The sequence below is a fragment of the Octopus bimaculoides genome, chromosome 5 (assembly GCF_046866305.1).
Source record: "Octopus bimaculoides isolate indiv1 chromosome 5, ASM4686630v1, whole genome shotgun sequence".
In the NCBI taxonomy this organism is placed as follows: Eukaryota; Metazoa; Mollusca; class Cephalopoda; order Octopoda; family Octopodidae; genus Octopus; species Octopus bimaculoides.
Window position 1 is genome coordinate 14316669 of NC_142932.1, and position 7500 is coordinate 14324168.

Here is a 7500-nt window from a genome sequence, read left to right on the forward strand (position 1 = left end):
CGCGTAACTCGAAGCCAACAAATGCTTTTGCTGCCCTTTGAATTCGCAGGTGTATTTCCGTATCAAGATTTCCATCATCTTGAACAGAGCTTCCCAGGTAGACAAATGAATTGACAACCTCAAGTAACTTTCCCTTAACAAAATTTTTTGGGGCGTTACAAACAGCACCATACGCAGGTTGATACATTACAACTGTTTTTTTCAGATTGATGGTCAGGCCAAAATCATCACAAGCTGCATCAAATGCAGATACAAGGGATTGCAGACCCGATTCAGAATGACTAACCAGATCGCAATCGTCAGCATACAAAAGTTCCCTAATAAGTGAAGTAAAAACCTTCGTTTTAAACTTCAGTCTTCAATCGGGTCAAATTAAAAACATTCCGCGTTGTTCGATATTTTATGTAGATACGCTCCTCAGAGTTTTGAAAGGAATGTGACACCACAACGGCAAAGTATATTGCAAAGAGGGTGGGTGCATCAAGGTCTCCCTGCTTTACTCCATTTTCCACAGCAAAAGATTTTTTTAAAAAATCTTTTACATACATACATACAAACATAAATACATATATACATACATACAAACATAAATACATATATACATACATACATACATAAATACAAACGTATACGTACACAAATATATATATACATATATACACACAAACATAGACATGCATACATAATACATGCATACATACACGCGTGCGTGCTTGCACACACAAATACACACATACACAAACACACAAAAACGCACACTTACACACACACACACACACACACACCCACACCCACACACATACATATATGCTCAGATGCAGCACAACATTTTGTCAGTGAACAGGTCTCGGTCGCAAAGACGAAAATATTTTGGCAAATTAAATTTAAATGTTGAAGTGAATCTAACGGGTTTTGTGTGTTATTTTAAATGGCTTACAAACACCTTCCACGCTGCAATTGTTTATATATATATATATATATATATATATATATATATATATATATATATATACAGAGAAACAGACAGCTGACTGGCAGACGACCAGAGACACAGGCGGACAGACGTAACTATCTAGTTGAAGTCCAAATTCCTAAAAGGAGTCCTTGGATCTAGATTGCAAACAGACGTTTTTCTATTGGTGGGAATTGCTTTAAATATAATCAGATCGTATGTAAATACACGCACGCGCGCACACACACTCACACACATGCACACACACATGCACACAGAGGCACGCACACACAATGATGCATGCATAAATACATACGTACGTATACGTGTGTGTGTAAGCATCCATTCAGATAGATGAGATAAACATACTTAGACATCAATGCATATATATATATATATATAGATATATACACGTACATACACACACACATATATATACGTACATACATATATAAATACACTTGTGAGGAAACGTACTGTATACATACAGACAAAAGATTTTACATAGGTGACTTTGACGAAGGCTCATGAGCGATACATTACTGATAGGAAAATCCGCTATTGTTACATTACATCACGTCTCGAAGGAAATGCTTTTGTAATCCAAAAGCAGAACACAATAACTAAATATTTGATGAACAATAGAAACTAAAACCTTTATACTCCCGAGATACTACGAATACGATGATTATGTCATGCAAAATGACATAATCGCGCTATTAAAACAATATACAATGCTACCCTATGAATTGCAATACATATTGTTTATGGGATTTACAAAAAGCATATTATTACCGTTGTGTATATCCACACGTTTCTATAATATTGATAGAGAATTCAGTAAAAGCTCTGCCAAAATCAATCAATGTAGGCCTGATAGAATTGTTTGGAACGGAATATACTACGTCGGAACAGCTTGCTTGTGAAACTAACGTGCAAGTGGCTGAGCATTCCACAGACATGCATGCCCTTAATATAGTTCTCAGGGAGATTCAGAGTGACACAGAATGTGACAAGTCTGGCCCTTTGAATTACAAGTACTACTCATTTTTGCCAGCTGAGTGAACTGGAGTAACGTGAAGTAAAGTGTCTTGCTCAAGGACACAACGCGCTACCAAGAATCGAACTCATGATCGTAAGCCGAATACCCTAACCGCTAAGCCACGCGCCTTCACTGGAACAGGTAATAAAGGAGGCTTTCAGTAACTGAGTGTCGTAAGCGCCACCTAGGCCATTTTCGAGATTAGTATATCATTTTCTTTGTCTCGACGTCTAGAATCTGAAAAAGTTGGGAGGAAGAACCGGTAACGCTTGCAATAAGGTCGAAAATGCGACTGAAAAAAATACCTCGACGCCATCGACACGACGCTCGCTCACCCAAACTCGCACCAGAGAGTTTAGTCACACACCATCGTAAGCAAACGCTCGATCAATACGTTTGGTGTGGTCTGTATCGTTTTTCGAGGTGTTATGGCTCATTTTCTAATATTCCTCGTTACCATCGTAACGATAATGGGCTATTATCTTACTATCTTGTCTTACCTCTTGAAGATACTTACCTTGGTATATTAAAACACAAACAATACCTTTGTGGTCGGTCCCTATATCTCTTTTCTAGGTATTATGGCTAAAATATGCAATGCGATACACCGTTTCGTAGTACCGATATATTCTACAAAATGAGAAACACGCAGTCATTGTTTCATCTTTCAGATGCATACATAAATAGATAACTGTATAGAGGTGGAATGATTGGAGGGGGTCTTCATAGTCATTTTAAGGCCAAAACCAACTTCCTAACTTCATTCCTTGCCGTGATATCGCATTCTGAAATATTGCAGACCTTTAACTGCGTTTTCCTCAGTTTCTAAGTTGTGACGCTTACGACGGTCTGTTACGAAACGCCTCAAATATTGTCATTAAGTATAGAGAACATCTGTCCTGTAGTTGTGAACACTTCATTGAAAATTAGTAACAGGGAGAGCATTTGGGGGTTAACTAAACCCAAAATTTACCTAAGTAGATCCTGCGTTTGCGTTTTAGTTTCACTCATTGATGCACTTAGTTGTCTTACTTTATCGTTATCCTTTACTTGGTTCAGCCGACGGCCATGCTGGAGCACTGCCTTGAAGGGTTTTAGCTAAACGAATCGACTCCAGTTCTTATTTTTCTTTTATAAAGTTCGTTACTTATCCTATCGGCTGCTATTGCTGAACCGCTAGGTTATGGGTTGTAAACATCCCAACACTGGTTGCCAAGAGGGGAACAGCCGCAAACACAAAGATACACGTGTAAACACAAACCTGCGCATCTATCTATCTATCTATCTATCTATCTATCTATCTATCTATCTATCTATCTATCTATCTATCAACCTATCTGTCCGTCTATCTGTCTGTATGTATGTAAGTCTATCTGTCTGTCCGTTATTCTATATATCTATCCGTGTGTGTGTGTGTGTGTATGTGTGTGTGTGTGTACGGTAGGATTCCGCTCAGTTTCGATCTACCAAATTCACTCACAAGTCAGTGGTAGGCCTGGCTCTATAGTACAAATTAGATGCCTAAGGTTCGTCGCAGCATGACTGAACCAGAAACCTGGTGGTTACAAAGCGATCTTCTTATCGACACACATGCCTGCACCTGTATTAACAAGTGCTTCATTAATGATCTGTCAAGGCTGGGGATTATAGACAAATAATTTTTACTATCTTGTATGTAGTCTGTCGATTCATGTTGTAAGTGGAAAAAGAAAACATGCAAGTTTAGCATGTATCAGATTTACTTACGTTGATATCTAAAATCAATACGTACATGCATACAAACACATATACATACACATATATGCACACACACACACACACGTATGTGTGTGTGTGTGTGTGTGTGCGCGCGCACGTGTATGTGTGTGTGAGTGCGTGTTTGCATATCAATTGCATTCGTATATACTGATTTAAAATGATGCATCAATTTCTGTGCCTCTATACCGTTCGCAGAGATAGATAAAAATATACATAATTACTAGACAAAAATAAAGTCTGAGATCGATGTGATAAGCTAAACCATTGATAGCAGTGCTACAGCATGGGCGCAGTCAATTAACATAAACCCCCCACGTGCGTTGATCTAAATCTGTAATTAAAATGCAACAATGCAGACCACAGGGTTTAACTGGTATTGATATATAACATAAAGAGTTAACATGTAGACGAGGACAACTTTGAATGTTATACACGCTATGTTTCATGTATGTATAGTAATGCGTGTGTGTGTGTGTGTGTGTGTGTGTGTGTGTGTGTGTGTGTGTGTGTGTGTGTGTGTGTGTGTGTGTATGACTATGTGTGTAATGTGTGTGTGCTAGCAAATATGTGTATATCACACTGTATGGATAAACAAAGTAAATGCGTGTTCAGTGATGCGTCTGGTTTTAAATTAGGCAGCCATGTTGCGGAGAAGCGATGTTGTTAAGCTATAGTTTTATGGCGTAGGAGTTAAGAGCAAGGCGAGGAATATTCTACTTCTGGGACATGTTTATACAGTTGGATTGGTGACTGGGTTCTAAATAAATACGGCGTTAGTTTGCTTTGAAAAGGCGGATTCTAACGAGAGAAGTAGAGCTATCTATTAAATGAGAATGCAATTAAAATAAGGAACCAAAACCGGTTCATTCCAGTTGAAGCAATTATATAGCCTCGATGCATAATACTGGAAATAATGGTAAAAGTAGGCACTAGAATACTCGGTAGAAAACTGGAGAATTTTGATTAAAATTACATCCTCAATAATGAGAAAAATCGTATTGTACAAGTCTAAAACTGGACAAAAAAATAATGATAATAATGAAGGGGTGGGTAATAAATTAAAAGTTTTAATTAACTGAAATTAATTAAATATAGAATTCACTAGAGTGTGAGTCACTCCTTTAGCAGTAAGACAATAACTCAAGGTACGTTTCGATCTTATTAACTCTTATCAGCGAGACATTTTCTAATTGTGAATGTTAGAACTAAGAACAAATTCAGAGATATACGAATTTTGTCAGTTAATATAGAATGGTGCTATTAATTAAAAAAGCTGACACCCAAGAATGCTTATGATCATTAAAACATGATAGAAAGATTGGCGGTAGTATAATTAATGTAGTGAGGCAAGAACTACATTAAGATTATTTAATTTCAAGTAATATCGTTCTAGTTTTCACTAATTCTTTAATTGTAGCATTGGGAAGAATGCCTCGGATAATCTTGAGTTTCTGTGCATATATGTATGTATGTATGTATGTATGTATGTATGTATGTATGTATGTATGTATGTACGTACGTATGAACATATGTACAAACATGCGTACATACATACATACATACATACATACATACATACATACATACATCAATAGCTGGATTACTACCTCTCACTTTGAAAGGTATGCAATCCAGGAAAAGGAAATAACAACCAAGCACCTGATGCACAAAAGGGATAGAGATGCAGGAAAAGCAGTAAAATGTGACAACCGATGCAGACTTTGTGGAGTTCACACTGAATATATTACCCACATCACAAGCAGTTGTCCGAAAATGTCATTACGGTATTATCTACCGGTGAGACATGATGTTGTAGCTAGGAAACTCTATAATGAAATCTGTCAGAAGGATAATCCCGAGGACAAAGAAATAAGAACCCACAATATGGTAGAAGCCATAGCCACTCGTAATATAAAGGAATACTGGTGGAACGCACCAGTGGAGACCTCAGTATAATGTAAGCACAACAGACCTGATATAGATCTTTTTTTTTAGGTTTACGCCGATAGCGTTTCCCCTCTGCAAGCTCACCATAAAACAACTGTTTCGGCATGCATTCATCCGCCATTCGAACAATATAGCCACACCATCTCATTTGGCTCCTCAAAATCACGTACATACATACATACATACATACATACATACATACATACATACATACATACATACATACATACATATACACACACACATACATACCCTATTGAAGTTGAAATTACAATGAAAAAGCTTGGATCTAGGTTAGAAACGGGTTCTTTCTCTATTGACAAGAAATTTTGAAATAAACTGAATAATGACATACATACATACATACTTAAATACATAGATAAGTTTCGGCCAGAACTGGTCCAGGCCATGGCCAAATTAATAGAACCACATGGGGAAAAGAAACGTTTAATAATGTTTAATAATACAGTCCTTCTTTTGGCCCCATAGCCCATTCGAATAAAGATTTATTGCTTGCAGATATATATCAGGGTGTACGCGGGTTATCTGGAATCTATTCATCCAGGAGCAGCTTGGAGATCTTTTTTTATTCCTTTATGCGCTTTGGCATGATAAAAAGAGCATATATACATACATACATACATATATATATATATATATATATATATATATATATATATATATATATATATATATATATATATATATATATATATATATATATATATATAACAAATAAAAGGGTAAAGGATTATCAATTTATTAATAAATTAATAATTAATAATTTTTACCAAAGCACTTCGGTATGTAAACACCATTATCGGTAAAGTTCTTGTAAATTTATAAACATAATTAAGGGATCAGCAACAGTTGCTTCACCATATACCGAAGTTCAGAAATAGCAGCTAAAGTGTTAAAACTCCAACAGATAGCATTACTTGTAACTCAAGTACTGCTATCTGTTGGAGATTTAGCACTTTAGCTGCTATTTCTGAACTTCGGTATATATATATATATATATATATATATATATATATATATATAAAGGCGAATTGACAGAGTCGTCAGTATATTGTATGGGATTTGATCCGGCTCTTTGCTTTCTGAGTTCTTAGAATAGTAACCAAATACATCACAAGGTTTAAACCAGTATCAAGTCATTGGGTTCATTTAATGATGTCTACTCTGTTGGAAGCATTTTGACCCAGGACTCTACTTTGCGGATAACTTCTTCCTCTCATCCCACCAACCTCGGAGACCCTAAAAATGCATAACGTCCTGGACAGTGACCCTTTTCTTTTACTAAACCGTATAAAAAGGGATTACTATTAACTAGACAGGTTTTAAAAACAAATCTAATAAATTGTTGTTGAATCTCGGGAGGGTCGTGGGACTGGTAATATTTCATTTCTTTATTATTCGTTATTGATTAGCTATTTAATTATTTAAGTAGTCAATTGCATGATTAATCATTCAGTTAATCAATCAATCATTTCTATTTGTAAAGAAAAAAGTCAATCTATCTAAATAAGATTTTATTCAACTGATTCTTATATTTTAGCTTAAATCATTCTAAAGATTACGTCTTGGGCATGAATTTAAACTGCATCCGGTCCTGGGACCCAGGCTTAAGAGTTTCAGGGTCTGAGGAGTGTGGAATCACCTCTTAACCACTATTGCTGTCAGATCCACTTTGACCCAGAATTGTAACACCCGTAAGGGCCTCAGCTATGGGTTTAATTAGCATGCTACGGAAGAAACTCCAAGTACAAACTCTCAGGACCTTTTGAATATCTTTGGA